This window comes from Panthera leo, chromosome C1, assembly GCF_018350215.1.
Source record: "Panthera leo isolate Ple1 chromosome C1, P.leo_Ple1_pat1.1, whole genome shotgun sequence".
In the NCBI taxonomy this organism is placed as follows: Eukaryota; Metazoa; Chordata; class Mammalia; order Carnivora; family Felidae; genus Panthera; species Panthera leo.
In genome coordinates, this window is record NC_056686.1 from 31,375,580 (window position 1) to 31,397,456 (window position 21,877).

Here is a 21,877-nt window from a genome sequence, read left to right on the forward strand (position 1 = left end):
GGAAGTCAGATGGTCAACCAGCTGAGCCACCCAGGCGCCCCATCTCTGTTTTGAATTTTTAATGCCATTTCTCATGTCTGAAAATGTCATCATTATCGCTAACTTCTTTATGACACTTCTGCAGTTTGTGAAGCACTCTCCCTTACACTATTTCATTCAATCTCCCCAACCAACACTCCCAGGAGACAGGAATTAGATCATTTTACGGACAAAGAAATTGAGACTCAGTGAAGTCAGGTGTCGTATAGCTAGTTAGGTTTTGTTCATTCATTCATCAAATATTTATTGAGTGCTTGAAGTGAGATTTATTCAGGTTGGATCTGAAAACAGTTTCCCTGAATTCAAGTCAAGGGCTTATTCCAGTATGCTCAACACCTTTATCACCAGGGTCATACACTCAAAGGGAAGAAATAATAATAGTGTGTTGGTTATATTGTTGAAGACCCCTGCAACCCAAGTCTCAGAAAGGCTCCAAGGTCATTTATAAAATTTAAGGTAACCACTAGCACCAGCAGTTTCATTTGTCTCTGTGCTTACACCTAACCCATTGGTTCAATGTAGATAGTCCCATTCCATACATATTTGGTGAATAAAAGACAAGTTTTGGAGCTACTCACACTGAGTTTTGACACTTAATAGCTGTGGGACTTTGATCAAGTCACTTAACCCTTTGAGCATCAGTTTTATCATCTGTAAAACAGAAATACTAACGCCTTGGGACCAAGTGGTTGCGGAGATGAAAGAGCTAAAAAGATGTAATGCCCATTGTAACTGGGGTTTTCAATCGTCTTGATGAAGTTTTAAACTGCATTTAAATGAGAAAAGCAGTGTCTATGTCAACGTAAGGTTACCAGCGACAATTCTTGGGATGTGCTGTTCTTTACTCGAGTATATCATTTTTACAGTTTTGGTGTTAAATCCCTTTTTATGGTACTGGTAGCTATCTTCTTTACCGGCGCACGTAATCTGGCATCCCCGTGTCGTCCTTCGTCCCCCCAGCTCTTTCCTTCCAAATTAAACAAACCCAAAAAACCAAAAAAAACGTATTTCCTAACATTCAAGGGTGCGCACCACATCAAACGCCAAGCATAGAACACCCTGTGGAAGTCACCAGGCAACGCCTCCGGGTCCCCTAGAAGGGGGTGGGGTCAGAAGGCTCTCTGATCTCATTCCGCCTCCCCAGGTCGTCGCCCCTTCCTAATTCTCGCGAGATTTCAAACAACCCAGCTTCTGCGCACTTCAAGATACTGGGAGTCAAGGCGCCAAGGGAGGGGGAGGGGAAGGTGGGGGGAGACGGTGCAAACGGCGTGGCCGCCATCTTGTTTGTGCCCCCGCTTCGCGCGCGCTCCGTTCTCCGTGACGCACGCTTCCCCCTCCCCTCCGCTGTGCCCAGGCCTCTGCATTGCCTGACTCCGCAGGAGCGCGGGGGCGGCTCCTGCTCTTCCCTGGACTCCTGAGCAGAGGCGTGTGAGTGTGCGGGAGCGTCTGTGGGAGGGAGGGTGAGAGGCGAGCGGCGGCGGGGGGAGGGGCAGCGCTTCCCGCCTTCGGCGGAGACCTCACTTCCCTCTCGCGGCTGCCGCTGTAGTTCGGTCCGGCCTGCCCGCCGCCATGTTGTGTTCTCGCCAGGCCCGCCGCTGTCGCCGCCGTCGCGCTCCTGGGGTCCGTGCGCCTCGTCGGCCCGGCCCGCGGGCTTTCTCCCATTGGCGGAAGGCGACTGCGGGGGGGCTCGCTCGTGATTGGTCGGTGGCGGGGAGGCCGCGGACCTGGCACCTTATTGGTCGCGCTGGCTCGGGCCTGGGGGGTGATGAAGGAGTCGGAGGCTGCGGGGATGCGCGCGTCTCGGGCTTGGACGGCAGGGCGGTGACCCCGTCCGGTGCAGGCTTGGGGTGGAGGCCGGGGGCGAGCCTAGAGACCTTAAGGGGGAAACAGGGTGATGGTCTGGCAGGTACTGTGGGGATAGCCTGTGCACGGCCCGGAGTGGGAGGCACTCCTAACTCCAGAGGTACACTCCGTGGAACATGCGTGGCCCATCATAGAGAGGCGTACAAGCCCCAAGGGTGCCATGCTTGGAAACGCTGAAACCTGAGTTAGGGTCTGAGACGGTCTTTGAGATCCAAGAGTGCTAGACTTGGAGGTGTTTTTGTTTTTGTTTTTTAATTCCAGCATAGGTAACATAGAGTGTTACATTAGTTTCAGGTGTGTAACGTAATGATCCAACAATTCCCAACACCCAGTGCTCGTGGCGGGGAGTGCACTCCTTAATCTCCATCACTTGTTTCACCTATCCCCCCCCACCTGTTTCCCCCCCTGGTAACCATCAGTTTGTTCTCTATAGTTAAGATAGACTGGAGTTTAACACAGTTTGTGAATGACTTTGATGTCCATGGATGTCAGGTCTGAGGGCGTGGTATAGGAAAAAAGGCATCTGGGCCTTAGGGACCTATCTAAAGGATAGGATGAGATCAAGAATTTTGCTGGAGAGTGATAGCATTGAAACCGAGGTTTCAGAGTTACCAGACCTGGGATGTGTTATGAGGAGAAAATAAACAGACCCAGCCCGAGAGGTGGATCCTAGGATGTGATATGAGGAGAAAATAAACAGACCCAGCCCGAGAGGTGGATCCTATTGGACCAGTGCGCTGGGCCTTCAAGTCTAAGAGGCAGGGGCATGAGGTAGTGACATCTTTAAGAATGAGGAAGTGCGAAGCATTGGGGGAACATTTGCAGAATTGGGAATTATAGTAAGGGAGCAATTCTAGATTATTGGGTCTCAGGACCATGCGGCTAATTTTGTAATGTTGTTATATAAAGTTTTCCTGTATTAGGAAGGATATAGGTCAGGGCTGAGTTTCTAAAGCTACGCTTGCTGGCAGATATTAGATACTTGGTATTTATTTGAATAGATATTGGTAGGTATCTCTTTAGTGGAAGAGAGCTTAACAGAGATCCTGGACCTTGACTTATTTGTTTTCTTTTTTTAAAGTTTATTTTTGAGAGAGAGAGGGAGAGCGTGAGCGAGTGCATGCACGTGGGGTTGGGGCAGAAAGAGAGGGAAAATCCCAAACACTAGTAGTGCAGAGCCTGATGTGTAGCTGGAACTCATGAACTGTGAGATCATGACCTGAGCCCAAGTCAGACACATAACAGACTGAGCCACCCAGGCGCCCCTCTTTTCTTTTATATATACCTAAAAATTACACTCATCTTCCTGTGCACTTAAAAAAAATTTTTTTTTAAAGAAATAAGCAGATTTGAGAATAAACTAGTACATAGTTCCTTGCATCTTGTTTTGAGTAACAGGACTTGTCAACACTTTCTGGTTTGTATTTCACAAAACTTTTGTTCTAATCAAGAGTTGTTAGAGTAAGCTTGTTGGAGGTATTTTATCATTTTCCGATTTATTGTTATGACTTGAATTGTTCTACATTTGCATTTCCCAAGGTTTAGGGATCGTGGAAACCATTTGTGTTAAACTTCTCTGTTTCCTAATTTGTTTTTCCTTGTCTATGTTAGGTGGTCCTCTCTAATTTCAGATAGATGCTATAAATCTGTTTTTATACCAATTTCAAGAAACTTTTCCGGTTTTCAAATGTGGTCAGTTTGTGAATGCAACATTTTCAAGAGAGAAGAGGAAAGTAGTAGAGGAAGGGAATTGACATTTTGGGGCACATATTTCCTATTATGTAGGCATTATCATTTGCATATTGCAGATGAGAAAAATTGAGGATCAGAGAGGTTGTGTAGCTTGTCCAGTGTCTGTGTGGTTGAACTGGGATTCATATCCAAGTTGCCCAGTGGCAAAGCCTGTAGTGTTATCTGCTGTGTCGTGTTATCAGTATAAACCTGACTAGTCAAACTTCCAGATAGCATTATATTATATTTTATTTATTTATTTATTTATTTAGTAATTATTATTTTTTAAAATATAATTTATTGTCAAGTTAGCTAACATACAGTGTATACATTGTGCCCTTGGTAGATAGCATTGTATTTCAAAGTGGATCATCTTTCTTTGATTGCTGGGAATTAGGAGCATATTGAGTGAGGAGAACATAATTAACAAGAGTTTGTTGTACTGTTTCAAAGATTCAGACCATAGGGTAGGAGCCATGTAGAATCTAGGTTCTTCAACTAGATATTTAAATCATATCTCTTGTTTTTTATTGTGTAGAGAAAGATTAAAAAGTAAACTGTTGGAGTTTTTCTGAAGCCAGGTAGATAATAGGGGAAAGTATGTACAGAAAGTTTAAGAATCTGCATTCTTTAAAACCAGTCTTCAGAATATTGCTGACATAGTTTTTCTATATATGGAAGTGATTAATGTCAAAGAGTGAGGAACTACCAAGTATATAAAGAACTCACCTGGGAGCTTTTTCAAATATCACTAGTACTTTAGATGTTTGTCTCCAAGCACTGGGATCTGTCCAGAAGCCTAGTGCCTTCTTCAAACCGTGGGATAGTGATTCTAGTATATGCTTATCCTGAATGATGTGTAAAATTAAAACTGGATACAACAAAATATTTGTAATCCCAATTTTGCATGGAAATCTTTAAATAATTCAGGTTTCAAGGGGAGACCAATGATTTGGTAGTCTGAGTTACTTTGTGACTTAATGCAATTAGGTGAGGGTCTCCTCCCTTTTATTTGCAATTACACTGCAGTGTAGGAGATAGAGTTAAAATACAAGGGGAATTAGGGCTTGCCATATTTTGTACATTGGTCATCTCAAGCTTCATTTGGCTTAGTCATTAAGTTAGCCAAATATGAAGAATGTTACAGCATCCATGACTTAGTTCTTTTTTAGTAAGTCTAGACAAGGTTGCAAAAACAAATATACACATATTCAGCAAGCATTTCTGAATTACCTTCCCTTCAACAACGGTGATCACCTTCATTCCCATTAACTCCTTACATCCATGGCCGGTTGCTGGGCCTTGTTATCTTCTGGAATGGACCACCCTAAAAATCTGGAATCCCAGGAGGTCTGAGTAGGTCTGAGTTTATGGTAAAAACTTGAGAACATCAGCTGTGTCTTCTAAGCAGACATACTAATGTTTAATACTTAACAGACTGTGTTCATGTCTTGTTACCTAAATTTTTATAACATAATTCTGTTATTTATGTGTACATATTTTCCATTTGGTCAAAACTGATTCATTGTACTAGAAAAGATACAGGGTTTCTTAACCTCATTTACAGAGAGATGCAGAGGCAAAGTGAAATGAGGAGCCATGCTAGGTGTCTCTGAGGCAATTTTGAAATTCATATCTCTTTTAGTTCAGAGGTACTGAGCCATTAAGGATCTATGAATCAAGCTCAGGAATGATATAGTTAGTTACTAACTTTTATTGAGTGGTTATGTTGCACCAGCTAGGGTATAAATGTATTGTATATATTATCCACACTCTGTATGTGGTGGACACTATTACCACCTTTATTTTTGTGTGTGAAGAAACTGAAGGGTTAGGTAATTTGCTCAAGGTCACACAAGGTGGCAGAGCTCAGATTCAAACTTAAGTCTATAACTCTTAATTCCTACAAAATTTGTGGAACCCTTACTCTTAAACTGTGTTTTCTTGACACCTTAAAATATTATGAGAAAAGAAAAATTCCTGCATCTTAGATCAGAAAGTGACCTTCAGTTTTTTTCAGGCAGGTACTCTTTTACTGAGGCCCTAGAGTGTGATGACCTTGACAAGGTCACTTGGCTTGGCAAGGGGAGAGCCAGGTGTAACCCAGATTGTTGGATTCCCAGACCAGTCTCATTCCACTGGACAGTATTGCCTCTTCCGTGGAAACATTGGCTTGATGATAGGGATGACTCTAAGGCCCTTTTATATTTTGACAAGTTTGCCTCATTCATAGGAAGGAGAATGGCAGAGGACATTATTAAAGATACAAATGACCTTCTTGAGGTTTATTCCAGCCTCAGGCATACAACCTAGGAAGAACATTCCTTAGCCAGCAAGTTGTTCTTTTCCATTCAGTTTCTTGTGCTCAAAGCAGACTTATTGTGAGTTATCTGATGTCTTCCAGTCTCTTTTCATTTTGTTTATTCAGTTTTTCATGCATGTGCTGTGACTAGTTAGGAAGGCTACAAGGTCATTTTAGTATTTTCCCAGTGACTCAAAGTACCTAACATAATTTAAGTAGATTAATCATAGGAAGAAGTGGATTTAAAATACTTTGGCCAAAAAATGCCATTGGGAGGGGGTAGTGTAGTTGCTGACGCTGGAGTCAGACCTGGGAAAGAATTCTGTCTGCGTTTACCCTCTGTGTGAGCTCGGGGTCAGATTCTTGACCTGTCTAAGCCTTAGTTTCTTCCTATGTAAAGTAGTGGTAATGATACCTCTGTTACAGAGTAGTTATGAAAAATGAATACAGCAGCATATGGTAGGTGCCTGTCACCAAGTGGACCTTAGTAAGTGAGGGAACACATCCCTTTCCTTTTAGAACAGCATAAAATCTGTCAGCCTGTTAAAGCTTCCCCAATGAGAAGGTCGTTTGTAATCGTCTGTTCTTTCATGTACAGTAAGATTTCTACATGGGGGAGCAACCACTTGACATGAAAGAAATAACCTAATTTAGTTGTGGTGTTGTGATTTAGGAGTTGATTTATAGTGGATCTCTGTTATTATTAGTCTGTATTATTTATGAATGCACAAAGCAGTAACATCTTCTGCTTCAGAGTTAGGTTGTCTCCTGATTGCCTCTGTTCATTCTTGGGTGCTAAGTGGTAATGATTTTGATGAGATGAGAACTTTTCTGTATTTGCCAAATAGCAATAATTACTAAAATCAGAACAACCAGTTTTATCTTTCAGTCCAGAAAGATTTACATTATAGTCATTTAAAACTTTTTCTGGAGGTGCCTGGATGGCTCAGTCTGACTCTTGATTTTGGCGCAGGTCATGATCTCATGGTTTGTGATCATGATCTCCCAGTTTGTGAGATCGAGCTGTACATCAGGCCCTGTACTGATGGCACAGAGCCTGCTTGGCATTCTCTCCCTGCCCCTCCCCTGCTTGCACTTTATCTCTCTCTCTCTCTCTCAAAATAAACTTAAAAAAATTGTTTTTCTAATTGTAGAAGTTGTCAGTTGAAGTGGGACTGTCAGTTTGGCTTGTAGTCACCTGGTAACATTTTCTTTGAAGTAAGCAGGAAGACAGCATTGTAAAATGGTTCAAGAAAAAAAGTCTGTCTGCCTGCAGAAATTTTTTGCCAGGTTGCGAAATTTGCTGCACCCTTCCCACACTTCTCCATGTTTTAGCAGTGATGTACCTGATAACAGTGAGGCAACATTTGTGCTCATTTTCAGTGTGAGAGTTGTATTTTCTGTTTTGGGTTAAGTCCTTACTTGTTTGCAGACAGATTACTTCTAAATTCAGTGTACTTTTATACTGTGAGAGCTTTCTAATGGATAAACTTCAGGTGCAGTTTAGAGAGAGGGACTAGGCTAACCTTTGCATTTGAATGTTTCCAGTGGAATAGGTTTACCTTAAAGGTTCAGATCTTCATGTCCAAGGTACATAAGGTGTCCTCATTAGATGAATACTCTCCATTTAAAATCAACGGTATCTTGTTACAGATCAGATTTAAGAATTAATCTTTTTTTTTTTTAAAGGAAAGATTTTTTTTTTAATTTTTTTTTTAACTTTTATTTATTTTTGAGACAGAGACAGAGCATGAACGGGGGAAGGGCAGAGAGAGAGGGAGACACAGAATCGGAAGCAGGCTCCAGGCTCTGAGCCATCAGCCCAGAGCCCGATGCGGGGCTCGAACTCACGGACCATGAGATCGTGACCTGAGCTGAAGTCAGACGCTTAACCGACTGAGCCACCAGGCGCCCCTAAGAATTAATCTTAAGTACATTCATGGGTATGAGCTATAAACAGTGATCTTGACCAGTGCTTCGATGAATGCCTCAGTGACTCATAGGGAATGATATCGGAGTATGGAATATTTTGTATGATGTCACTGGCTTAAATCTATTAGAGTTAAAGTCGTCCCACCCATTACCTGTGGTTTCGCTTTCTACGGTTTCGGTTACCCATGGTCAACCGTGGTCCAGAAGCAGATGATCCTCCTCTGACTATTGTCAGAGGATCAGTAGTAGCCCAGTGCCCTATCACAATGTCTGTCCTCACGTCACTTCAGCTCATCACGAAGGCATCTTATTTAGCGGCATCACAAGAAGGGTGAGTGCAGAGCAATAAGATTTTGAGGCAGAAAGAGACCACATTCACATAGTTTTTATTACAGTATATTGTTATAATTGTTCTATTTTATTATTATTATTTCTTACTGCGCCTAATTTATATAAATTAAACTTTATCTTAGGTGTGTGTGTATGGAAGAAATGAATTGTAAATAGGGTTTGGTACTATCTGCAGTTTCAGGCATCTCCTGGGCAGGGCGCGAGTGGTGTCTTGGAACATGTCTCCTATAGATCAGGAGGGACTACTGTACTGAAGGTTTTCACAGTTTCTGTTGTTGCTCACCCTTTCCTCAGGAGCTGCAAATTGTCCAGTGATCTGTATGAAGTGAGATTCTTTGCCCAATGTTAAGAAGACCTATCCTCCTCACTAGTGGTGTGATCAATTCATTTAAGAGAGGAAAGTGAAAGTACGTGCAATCTGCACAGTTGAACATCTTTGTCATTTTTAACTGTGTTAAAAATTATTGCTGTACCCTGAAGGGTAAGTAGCTTAGAATTTGCTCATTATCAGCTGACAAAGTTGTGGCCTTTTTAAAAAGCAAAGCACACTTGGTTGGCAGTAATTTGGGAGGCAGAGGATTGCTATTTATGGTGATATTTAATGTCATTTTTAGTAGGACTAAATTAAAAGGGAAAGGCCATAATGTGTGTAAAACTCCAACCATTTTGGAAGGTGGTCAGAATAGAGTTGCCTATAATCTTTTCATTCCGCTAAAATCTGTAAGGCAGCTTAGCGCAGCATTTCCTAAACTGTTTCATTGAACTTTAGTTCTTATACAATGTAATAAATGTCCTCTGGAGTTGAAAAAAGGATCCTTGACAAAATGATAGCTAAAGTGAAATGCATTTCTTTACTGCAGAATTAGTATTCAGGGCCTTTGTGTTTACGTGCCTTATGACCCTTCAAGAGAGAGGATACATAATGCAGTGTTTCTTGGACATATTTGGCCATGGAACCCTGTTCGTGAGAACATCTAATAAGTATTTCATGTTATGACTGGGGTGTAGTGGGGCCCAGTTGAGCAGTTCTAGTGCAGAGAGCTTATGAGTAAAAAATGAATCTTTTGTATAGGATAGTTTGGCCAGTAGTGGAAAAGAATTTTTCTGGGAACATACAACACAGGTCTCCAAAGTAACATAGACTCTTAGGGGTGAATATGATTTCAAAGGCCATCTAACCCCGTTGCCAGCATCCGTGACACTGGTGGCAGCTACCATTTTTTTGTGCACTTGCTGTTTATCAGTCGGTGGTGGTGTTCTACATGCATTATTAACCACTGGTCTTCATGTTATGTATTTTTTTTACCTTCTTAATATTTCCCATTCATCTACTTTTCAACATCTGCATTGCTACGTTTTCTGGTAACTAGGGTACTGCAGTGTCTTGTTTTCCCTGCTATCTGTCTAGAGCTGCCAGTCTCCCACCCAGTCCCACTTCTCCATACTGTACCCCAAATGATCTTTTAAAAGGGTAATTCTGAGAGGCGCCTGGGTGGGTCAGCTGGTTGGGTGACTGACTTTGGCTCTGGTCATGATCTCACAATTTGTGAGTTCGAGTCCCGCATTGGGCTCTGTGCTGACAGCTCAGAGCCTGGAGCGTGCTTCGGATTCTGTGTCTCCCCCTCTCTCTACCCCTCTCCTGTTCTCTGTCTCTCAATAATAAATAAACATTAAAAAGAATTTAAAAAAAATAAAAGGGTAATTCTGATTGTGCCAGTCCCATGCTTAAACTCTTCAATGGCTCACTGTTGTCCCTTAGAATAAAGTTCTAGCATCTTAGTCTTGTCCAGCCCTGTTCATGTTTCTGAGTTAACTTGTAGCCTTTTGCCCCTGGGCTACTGCCATACCAAACTATAGCCCTTTCAGGAATGTAATGCTTTATGTCAGCTCCAGGCCTTTGCACATACAGTTTCTTTGTCTGTCTCATTAAGTTCCTATTCTTAGGATTTAAATCTCCCAAGAAGCCATTTCTGACTGGCCTGAAATTGAGTTAGGCCATGGGCTAAGGGGCTCTGCTTATGTCCTGTACCGTGCATTTGTTCCTGTTGTATCTCTTAACATAGAGCACTATGATTGCCTGTTTTAATTTTCCTCTTTGTTATAATAGACTTTAGTCTCATTGAGGACAGGGACTGTATTGTTTAGGATCCCCACGTCTTAGCACAATGCCTACACCTAAGTATTTATTGAATGAGTGAAAGTTTCCTTAATCTTTACAGCCTTGCAAGATGGTTTATAGTTTAGGAAATTGACCTCAGTGGGGTTAAATACCTAGTTTGAGGTTACTCAGCTAAAAAGAGGTGAAGAGGGATTAGAATCTAAATCTGTCTAGCTGCAAAGACTGTTTTTTCCCCCCTGCTTCTCCACATGGCTGCTCTTTTTCATCTTGTCTTTACATATTCCTGTCAAGTGTTCAAACAGCCTGTGCTAACAACCCCATCCATAGCTTCTGAAGCAGCTTGTGCCATCTTTGGACAGCTCTGAGAGAATAGAATAGTTTTCTAGAATAGTTTTCCATCCATTGGTCTTAATTTATGCTTTGGAGAATATAATTTATTTTTAAAAACAAGTAATTCAGGGGCTCCTGGGTGGCTCAGTTGGTTGAGCGTTCGACTTTGGCTCAGGTCATGATCTCATGGTTCCGTGTTCGAGGTGCGCATTGGGCTTGCTGCTGTCATCATGGAGCCTGCTTTGGATCCTCTGTTCCCTTCTCCCTCTGCCCCTCCCCCACTCACATTCTTTCTCTCTCTCTCTCAACTTAAAAAAAAAAAGAAAAAAAAGTAATTCAGGGGGCCCCTGGGTGGCTCAGTTGCTTAAGTGTCTGACTCTTGATTTTGGTTCCAGTCATGATCTCATAGTTCATGACAAGCCTCATGTTGGGCTCTGTGCTGACAGTGTGGAGACTTCTTGAGGTTCTCCGTCTTTCCCTCTCTCTCTGTCTCCCCCTCCCCACTGGCTCTCTCTCGCTTTCTCTCAAGCATTAAAAAAAAAAAAAAAAAAAAAAAAATTCAGAATTTATAATCCACTTAAGGTCTCATTTATTAGTTTACTTCATTAACTTGTTGAGCAGTGATTTACTGGGCACCAGCGCTATATTCCTTATTCTAATGATACTATCATTGCTCAAAATGTTTCTGGGACTTTGGGGTTCTTTGGGGGTTATCTTCAGAACTTCTGCCAGATTCTTTTGAAAATGTGTGGACACACTTTTTTAAACCTCAAAGGTGGATTTGGTTTGGGAAATAACTAATAGTTGTTCAGGACCAAGTCAGGTGAAAGAAATGGGTCAGAAGCTATAATCTGGCAGCCCATAATTTCTTTGGTCTGCTTATAATTAAAAAAAAAAAAAAAAAAAAAAAAAAACTGAACCAAAATTGAAACTGGAAAGATTTAACATTCAAACAATCTGGCTTTCATGTTTGTATATATTTTTTCCTTAAACCAGACAAAATGATACTATTTATGAAGTCATTGCTGTGGTTCTGGAAGGGATAATGAGGGTATAAGGAATGGGCATAATAGATGTTCTCTGTGATGCTATTTACAATATTTTAAAATTGAAGATACTGAGGGATTAATATCTAAAGTATACTAAAAATGTCTGCATCTCAACACCAAAAAGTAAACAGTCCAGTTAAAAAATGGGCAGAGGACCCGAAAAGACATTTTTCCAAGGAAGACATATAGATGGCCAACAAACACGTGAAAAGATGCTCAACGTTACTAATCGTCAGGAAAATGCAAACCAAAACCCAATGAGATATACCACCTTACACCTGTCAGAATGGCTAAAATCAAAAAGACAAGAAATAAGTGTTGGCAAGGATGTGGAGAAAAAGGAACCTTTGTGTGCTGTTTTTTTTCCTTCAAAAAATTAAAAATAGAAATACTGTATGATCCAATAATTCTGCTGGATATCTACCCAAAGAAGATGAAAACACTAATTCAAACAGATATATGTACCCCTATGTTCATTGCATCCTTGGCATTATTTACAGTAGCCAAGATGTGGAAGCTGGGTGTCCATCAATAGACAAGTGGATAAGGAAGATGTGTGTATACACACATACACATACATGCATGCACAGTGGAATATTACATAGCCATTTAAAAGGATTAGATTGTGCCATTTGCAACAACATGGATGGACCTAGAGGATATCATGCTCAGTGAAATAAGTCAGAGAGATGAATATTATATGATTTTTACTTATATGTAGAATCTAAAAAACAAAACTAATGAACAACAGAAAAGCAGAATCAGACCTATGAGTACAGAGAGCAAATTGATGGTTGCCAGAGTGGGAGGTGGTGGGCAAAATGGGTGAAGGGGAGTGAGAGATACAGGCTTCTAGTTATGGAATGAATAAATCAGAGGAGTGAAAAGCACAGCATAGGGAATATAGTCAGTGATACTGTAATAGTGTTGTGTGGTGACAGATGGTAGCTATACTTGTGAGCATAACATAACACATAGAGAAGTTGAATCACTATGTTACACACCTGAGACTAGTGTAACATTGTGTGTCATACATCAAAAGGTAAAAACTATAAAACATTGTAGACAGTGAAGTCATTAACATAAAACTGATAGAATTCAGTGGAATATACTCCAATTGTAAATGATATAGATACAGATTTGATATGGAAAATTGTTCACATATTTAAGTGAAAATTACAAAGCAGTTTGTGTAATATTATTATACAATATGTTAGATGATATTAAGGGACTAACTCAGCCTTGTTTCTAACTGACATAAGCAAAATACAGTGTTTGATTCTGAGTGGTTGCTTTAAAGGAAGGTATTCTTAAAAAAATAGCCCATCTGCCTAACTGATAACATCAGTACAATACTGCTTTATACATCCATCTCATCAACTTAGTATATAAGTCACACAATGTATTTAATAGTCAAGTGAATATGGCTTTGTATTCATATCACAACATACGAAAGGTTCATTTTTCTCTAGAGGTTGTCTGATATTTCTTGAGGCTTCTAAGTGTACTTACTTTACTAAGTCAGTTAGGGACAACATCAATAAAATGTTCAGGGCACTGAAGAGCCCAGTTTCTTTGCTGCTATTTCTGCTTCTGATGTGATTGATACAGCATAACCTCCAAGATAGGTAATCTTGGGGGACTGAACAAGACTGTCCTTGACAAGACTTATCAGGGTGGTTAAGGCCAACTTCTGTCATAACTCTGGTCCTTCAGTCATTCCTCAGGATCCCAGAGCAAGAGCTGTTCTGGCATCAGCTTTTTGTGTTCAGGATCTGACTTTTGTTTCTTTTATTGACTCTGAGGCTCTTGCTACAGTGGACTAGTATTCCTTCATGGCTTTTGTCAGTTGGAGCTGAATAGTAGCTGCCCCTTCAGATGGGACATACGCTCTCCAGTTTTCCTCAGTCCTCATTACTCGTTACTTCATTGACACTGTGGCTAAGGTTGGGTTTGATGTATTGGGGATATATGTGGATATAAATAAAACACAGCCACTAACTTCAAGAAGCCTTCCTCTGGTAATAGAGACATGGTTAAAAGTAATTATAATGTGTGATAAATGCTATAGTCAAGTGTATATTTAGATGTTATTGAGTATCTACCACATGCTAGGTGTTAATGCTGAGTGCTTTTTTTTTTTTTATTTAAATTTTTTTTTTTTAACGTTTATTTATTTTTGAGACAGAGAGAGACAGAGCATGAATGGGAGAGGGTCAGAGAGAGGGAGACACAGAATCCGAAACAGGCTCCAGGCTCTGAGCTGTCAGCACAGAGTCCGATGCGGGGCTCGAACTCACGGACCGCGAGATCATGACCTGAGCCGAAGTCAGCCGCTTAACCGACTGAGCCACCCAGGCACCCCAATGCTGAGTGCTTTAACCTTATATCATTTAAACCTCAATGCTCCCATGGGTTGGTGTTATTTATTTATTTTTTTTTCCATTTTATACATGAAGAAGTGAGTTAGGGATAGATAAACAGCCAGTAAATAGGTAGCTATGATTCAGAATCAGTTTTCTGACCAAGAGCATCATTTCCCATGCTGCCTACTTTGAGAGCTTGAACCAGGTAACCAGAGGCAGTCATTTTGCCTCATAGTGATCTGGGTGTTTTTTTAGGGCAAGACAATGCAGTTGTCTGTTGCAGAGGGCTGCTGATATCCAGGACCAGGGAAGAATGTGAGTCGGAATTCCAGAGATCCCATGAGGCTGTTAGTCCACAGTAACAACAGGCAAGAGAAGGGAAAGCTATAGTAAGTAAGTACAGTATAGTAAGCCGCCAGATGGAAATTCTAGGATAATTTCAGTTCTCTTCCCACTAGTAGCTTGAATTCTAGTAAGGTGGCTGTTGATGAGAGGGGTTCGAGTGGTTTTCTTGCAAACCTTCCAAGAACTAATAAAAACTATGCCAAAGGTATTCACAGAGTATTAAGGGACATGTTTGGTTTAATCGGGTATCAAAGGATGGGCATGTGGAACAACAACCAAATCTTGGCCTGGATGGGTGATGAAAAGCATGGGGAAGATTTTTTGTAGCAGCTGGGAGTCCTCCCACACTGCCCTTTATGGCTTAGGAGTTGGTTTCTGCAGGGTTGCAGGGTATGCTGGAGATGGAGGAGAGACAGCCCCTCCTAGTAGCTTTGGGGCCTTAAGGAGAGAGACCTTTCTGCATCTTAACCCTGTATAAAACAAGGAATTTGGACTGGATGACTTCTAGCACTTTACAGTTTTTCAGTGCTTACTAGGCACAATACAATATACATGTGTTAACTCATTTAATACTTATGGTGGCTCTGGATATAGAATGGTGACATCCATGTATTACAGATGAGGAAGCTGAGGCTCAGGGTTAGTTCAGTGTCATACAGTTAATAAGCAGAGAAGTCAGAATTTGAAATGAGCTCTGCCTGATTCCCAGGTGCTTAGTTGTTTTTTCCTAGTGATAACTAATTAATAGTCAGCGATGTGAATGTTCTCCCTCTTCCTCTGCTTCCCACCTCATATAAGCTTCTTGCTTCCTTCCAGCCGACTTGACCTCCAGTGTTGAGGGGTTGAAAGACTCTAGTGTGGATGAGACACAACTGGCTTTTTGGCCCTCTGCCTTCTCTTCTCAGGCTGGTAGCTATTCAGAATCTGGGATTGAAACTTCTGAGAAAAGAACTATAATACCTGCAGTTCTGTAGCTTCAGCAGTCGTCCTACAACACACCCTGTTGGCATAACTAAACTCTTATTTAGATGCCATAGTAAAATTGCCACACAATCCCGTAACAGTTTATTTTGTGTTAATGATTTAATCATTAGTTGTTCCAAGTCCTGATAAATTATAAATGTGATTTGCTACTGGTTAAATGCCCCTAATACTTCAGTAGTAAAATGCGTATCAACTTATAGGGTGCTATTTTGTCATATACTCAGCTAGGTCTCTAACCATCAGGTGAAGTTCAACATCAGTCAGATTTCTAATTTTTAGATTAATGAAGGTGGGTTTAACGGTTTATGCTACCTCTACATATATGTGACTCCTAAGAATTTCCTTGGATGTGCCCTGGGGTGCTCCATGTCTTGGTGTCAGCCTTGTGGTACAATAGAAAGAATACCGCCCTAGGTTGGGACCTGAGTTTGCATTCTAGATGTATGGCTAGGGGCCAGTTGTTAAGCTTTGTGAACCTCACTCTTTTTCACATATAAAAGAGGATAGTGAGGATTAGAGGGGGAAAGTCTGTGAAATATCTAGCATAGAACCTGGCACTAATTGGTGTTCAGAAATTAATTCATTGCAGTTTGAGAAATGAGTAGAATGTGTGTAGAGAAGTTAATATGGATGGCAAAGTGATTAGGCGGACTACCTTGCTTTTTTTTTTTTTTAATTTTTTAAAAATGTTTGTTTATTTTTGGAAGAGAGAGGAGTGTGAGGAGGGGAGGGGCAGAGGGAGAGGAAGACACAGAATCTGAAGCAGGCTCCAGGCTCTGAGTTGTCAGCACAGAGCCTGATGCGGGGCTCGAACCCATTAACCGTGAGATCATGACCTGAGCTGAAGTTGGAGGCTTAACTAACTGACCCACCTAGGGACCCTGACCACCTTGCTTCTATTTCAGGACTCTGCCACATCTCTGCGTATGCCCATGATGACTTTTCATGTAAGGTCAGCTGAGGTATTTCTAGAGAAGGACTCGTCCTGAGGAAACAGTCGTGTTTGTTTCATCCTGGGATGCTTAGTTTTCATGGGAGGAAGCAGTTCTAAGGAGATTGTTCAGAACTTTCAGTAATAGTGCAGTGTTTCTATTTGACCCATTTTGTAAAAAGAAAAGAAGACATGTTAACTGATTTTCACCTTTTTTAGGAGGTTCCTCTGAATACCTCAACAGTTGGGCACAAAATCCATAAGCAAATCTTTGACCACTGGTAAACCTCAGCACCCCAGAATGTTTTCCATAACTGCAGTACTTAGAGTATCTTTCCTGGGCTCATACCTGCTACTTATTCTTGAAAATGTGGTAAAAAGTTTATCTTCCATGATATCAGAACTCTGTAAGATTAAAAGCTGATAAACATTTTATGACCATTCTAAATAAATTAATCCGAACTATAATATGCTTTAAACAGTGTAATCACTGGTGTTCTATCTCTGCCAGTGTTCCCCACCCTTTATTATTATATTTCCCTCTTGGGTTCCTGGTAGACTTTTTGGCAATGCCACTGTCCCTGTCACTACCTTCTGACATTACTGCAGAATTTTCCTGTTTAGGTTAGTTTGTGTTTCAAAGTAAGGTGATTTTTCCTAGCACTAATATATGCTTTTTTTTTTTTTTAACGTTTTTATTTATTTTTGAGACAGAGAGAGACAGAGCATGAATGGGGGAGGGTCAGAGAGAGGGAGACACAGAATCTGAAACAGGCTCCGGGCTCTGAGCTGTCAGCACAGAGCCCGATGCGGGGCTCGAACTCACGGACCGCGAGATTGTGACCTGAGCCGAAGTCGGCGCTCAACCGACTGAGCCACCCAGGCGCCCCTAATATGTGCTTTTAAAATTACCAGGGACAAGATGACAGATTCCTTTTTAGAAATCCTACAAACTGTTGTAAGGCCATTGGTATCACTCTTTGTAACAGCTGTTAAAGAGGTTACATTTTCTCTGGAGCTATTTGATGAGCCCACCCTGGTTTCTTTTTCTTCTTCTGTTAATGCTCAACAGAAAACTGTAGATAGTTAAGCCACAACTTTCAGATCTTGTGCACATTGCTTCTATGGTTTACTGCCATAGGATACTGTAGCAATATCTTACAGACATCTTTGATGGCCAATCAGAAGCAGTTAAATTACCTTAAATTTTTTAAATGGAACTCTGACAGCCAATAAGAAATCCTTTGGGTGGGAACTGTAGCAACCCTTTCGTGTGATTTTAAAAGAACAGTTGTAAATTTGCAGTTTCCTGTGTTTTGGAAGCACAAGAGGCCCTAGTGCATCTGCTGTGTGCATTTGCCAGGCATTTCCAAGCCTTAAGTTCCCTGTAGTTTGAAGTCTGGATCTGACCCCTGTTCTGCTTCTCAAGGTAACTTTAAAACAGGAAGTGTACAAAGGAGGTAACTGATGACGTGAACAGCCAATCATGGCTTTGTGTTCTTAGCTGATAAAGCAGCTCAGCCAATGGGACCACTCTGGAGGCAAGGTTTGGTGTCAAATAGCATGCTAGATTGAATGCCTTTGACTGTTAAAGTGGAAGGAGGCTGCAGGGCTTCATTGGAGCCTCGGAGTTTTTCACTGAGGCAGGGGTCAGCTGAAAGACAAAGAAAAATGGCGAATAGTTTGCTGGGGGGTGGGGGGACAGCTGTTCGGGTTTTCACTGGAGTGGACATTCCAGACTCAGGTTTCTGCATCTCCTGCTGCCTTTTGTTTCCTCCGTCCTTTTGGGGGGGAGGGCTAGGAGTGACTTAAATTCTCCCTGTCCGAGGAGATATAAATAACTACATGTAAAATTAATGCAGTTCCCGGTAAGTTTAATTCTTTGTTTTGTGTTAAAATGGTAGAAACTGTTTAGCTTCAGAGAGTGTAGACAAGTTGCACTGTTTCAGAAAATGGCCACTTTACATTCCATGCATACCTTTTGGTGCACCTAGAATACCTTGCTCTGTTTAGATTTTGCATGCCCTTCACCTAGGATTTCTTTTCCTAGTTGAGTATTGACAAGATCAGGTACATGAAGAAAGGCTAATCATTTTTCAGGGGCACACAGAAACAAGGCACTTTCTCTTCGCATTGGGTAAACTTAACTGTTTTCCAAATAATTTTCCTTTGTTCAAGTGCACTGAAGCTTTCCTACAGAATAAGCTGAGTTGTTGTAAGACTTTTTCTGTTTCCATGCACTTTGTTGACATCTGTGTTTTCAGAGGTGGAAACAACACTATTGCTGTGCTAAATTTGTGTGAAAATACGGTTTGCACGAATGCAGCTTCTAATGGTGAAGGCCCACATGGCAGTGTGAAATTCTCCCGGTAACTTTCTTGATTTACCTGTCTGCTTCTATTCTGATACGTACCAACTAATTAAATAACAGTCTTTGTTTTGAAATGCACATTTGAGCTTAGAATGCTGGTGAGGAACATACTTTTCCACTATATTGGTAGTGACAAGAGCAAATCTTTTTCTGTCAATTTCACACATTTTTGTCAGGCATTGATTTGGTTCTTTAAAGTGATGTGAGCAAAGTGCTTTTCATTTTCTGTATGAAATATTTCGAATCCTAATTTACCTGCAATTTGTGAATTGGAAAGTTAAGAGTACAGGCAACCCTATCTTTTGCCCTTGATATATTTTTCCCCTCTTTTAGGTATAGGAAGCTAATGCTGGTTGCTAATCAGTAACCAGCCAGTTTTTGTGAATAGTGCACTCTTCTGTCCCGTGTACTAACATCTATAATACACTTGATTTTAAAAAGCAGTTCTTTGTTTTCTTCTTATTTGCAAATATGGAATGAAGGTCATTGGAACATTTCTGCAGCAGACTCAGTGTGGAGCAGTGAGCCAGCAGTACTCAGTCTCTGGGTAGGGAAAAGGAACAGGCCCTAGTAGAGAAGTTTGGAGGGTGTTGATTTGCCTTCCCCTGGCTTCCCCTCCTGTAAGGGATTTACCTGAGAGGATCGATAGGGGTTTAGGTTCGGGGCTCTTTGAATTGGAGTGGTGTTGCAGTGAAAGTTGCTAGATGCAGGCCTCTGTCGTTGCTCGCAAAAGTGACCTTGAAAAACTGCCGAGGAGTTGAAAGATTGAAGGACAAAGTTTGTTTATACAGATTTAGACTGAAAAGCTCTATTTAAGATGAAAAGAGACTGTACTTCTGATGTTCAAGTCGAGTGGTTAGTAGGAATATGTTATAGATTCAGATTAGGAGTTTTCAAGCAATAAGACAATGGGGCTGCATTCATTCTCTCTCCCACTCTTCTCCGTTCCTTCCCCCAGCAAAAAAATTCTAAATCCTTTTGGTATGATAGTTGAGTGAACTGCCTAACAGATTCAGAATTCCTTGCACGCTACCTTGTCTTCTGTGTAATCTAGAGGGTTCTTTAGTGAAGAATGGCATTTCAGGAGTTCAAAGCAGTTATGTTTGTAAAACTTCTTTGGGGGAATTGGAATGCTTATGGTAAGAAGACTCATTCTGGGAAGTTAAATCATAAGAGAAAGGAGTATGTGTTAAGGATTACATTTTAACAGGTAATTAATTTCCATTTATTTTTTTATAAGTCATTGATTTATATGTTACCAGTTGCTCCAGGTTTTATGTATGATTTAAAAAACTCGTAGATACGGAATGACTCTGTTAGCCTGGGAGAGGGCCTGGAGCAGGCAAGGCAGAATAAGTGGGGCACAGTACGAGGCCTTGATAAAAACTCTTTCTCTTGAGAACTTTGTGGATTTAGCTTCTTGGAAAGATATGTGGCTATTGCCTCTAGCTTGGGTTCTTAACCTTTCAGAATCATGGACTCTTGAGAATCTGACCCACTACCTGGAAAAATGCATATAGGCATGCCTATGCAGAACTCCTGGTGACTGAGAAATCTTCCAGTATATGCCGAATGGTCTTTATGTGATCTCCTCATTTAATACTTTAGCCAGATAAATGTTTCCCAGAAAAAGGAAGGAAACTCTACTTCCATAAGGAGCAAAGGCCTTCTAGAGTTAACTATAACTTAGACTAGGGGTTGGTGTGTAGGGATGGGTGAGGCTTAGATGGGGTCTTAGATTTGGGCATTTGTTTACTCTGATGACAGTATATGAAGTAGTATGGTATAGTAGCAAAAGCAGGCTATTTAAAGTCAGGAGACCTGTGTTCAGGTTCCACTCAGCTATCACCAGCTTTGTGAGCTTGGGCAAGTCAGCCATTTAGTGTCAGCTTCCTCACATGTAAAAATGGGGCCTAAAAATAGCACCTTCCTATTTAGTGGTGAGGCTCAAATGAGCTCATGTATGTCAAAGTGCTTTTGCAAATTGTGAATTGCTACATTAATATAAGTTGTTACTAATCCAGACTGTTGGGGGAGGGGTGTTAAATACTTAGGAAGATAGATGGGCATCAGAGAAAAGAATGCCAGTATTTTAATATTTTTACAAAGGAGTTTGCTTAAATTCGACACGTCTTTGTAAGCCGGTTCCGTGTGCCTTCACGTGCATATTCCCATTTGTGCTGACATGATCCTATGTAATTCATATGTTGAGACCATCAAACCTTCCCTTACCAGGATTCCTTTGAAAGAATTTTAACCCCTTTTTCAAAAATTAAGAGTCTCTCAGAATAAGATGAAATGGGAATGCTGATTTTTAAAAAACCCTTACTAGATTTAGGAACCTCTCAGTAAAAACTGGGAACCTGTTCTGATTTGTGTTATAATGCAGGTGAGTTCTAATAGTTAGTTGCAGATGTTTACTAAGCAGAGGTTACATTTTTAGTTTGTGCACCAAATATTTATAAAGTAAACTGGAGCCATTTTTTGTTGTTGTTTGCTTTGTGGTCATATGATTTTTTTGGTCAGTTTTCAAGCTTGGGAGGTAGTTATAGCTTGCAAAGTAGTAGCAAACCAGTCAATGTTGAGATAAAAACTAAAAAAAAAAAAAAATAGTTGGTCTCTCATCAAAATATAAGCACTAGCATGAATTTCACATAGCTGATACATATTGTGACAGATAAATTTCCAAGATAAATGGTGGAAACCCAGGGGGGGTTCTTTATCACCCATTTTACATGCCTGGTGTCCTCTATTTTTAGGACTCTTTTTCTTCCCCTGGGGTGGGGTGGATATTTTGTGATCTATTTGATTTCCTGTCCTATTAAGTCACTTCCTCTCAGGCGTGGTCAGTCAGCATTGATGTCTGCCTCCTTTCTGTGCATTGAAAGAATCATTCACACAGAATAAGGTTTGCCAAAATTGTCATTGGCCTCTCCAAATAAAAGTCCGCTTCCAGGGATGTGTATATTTGAAAACAACAGTCATGGTCACTGTGGGCTTTCTGTTCCTAAAACAAAATGAGATCTCCTTTTAGAGAAGCTATATACTTTTCGTGGAGGCATCAGTAACCCCAAAAGCATTCTTAAAGCTAATCATTTATACATGGTCTTCTTCATGAGTGGATTTATTTTTGCCTATTTCTATCCCCAATAACATAGGCATAC

The 21,877-nt window shown here is 40.9% G+C and overlaps 1 protein-coding gene across 3 annotated transcripts in view; it reads left to right on the forward strand.

Moving 5' to 3' along the window:
• The first annotated feature begins 1,132 nt into the window (after window positions 1-1,132).
• The window catches only part of NFYC (nuclear transcription factor Y subunit gamma), a 67,419-nt gene continuing 46,674 nt past the window's right edge, over window positions 1,133-21,877 (forward strand). The window contains exon 1 of one of the 3 annotated variants that reach the window (XM_042949575.1): window positions 1,133-1,467. The gene's annotated coding sequence lies outside the window, so the exon portion shown is untranslated. The remainder of the gene's footprint in view (window positions 1,468-21,877) is intronic. The other 2 variants (XM_042949574.1, XM_042949573.1) reach the window with 2 other exon arrangements.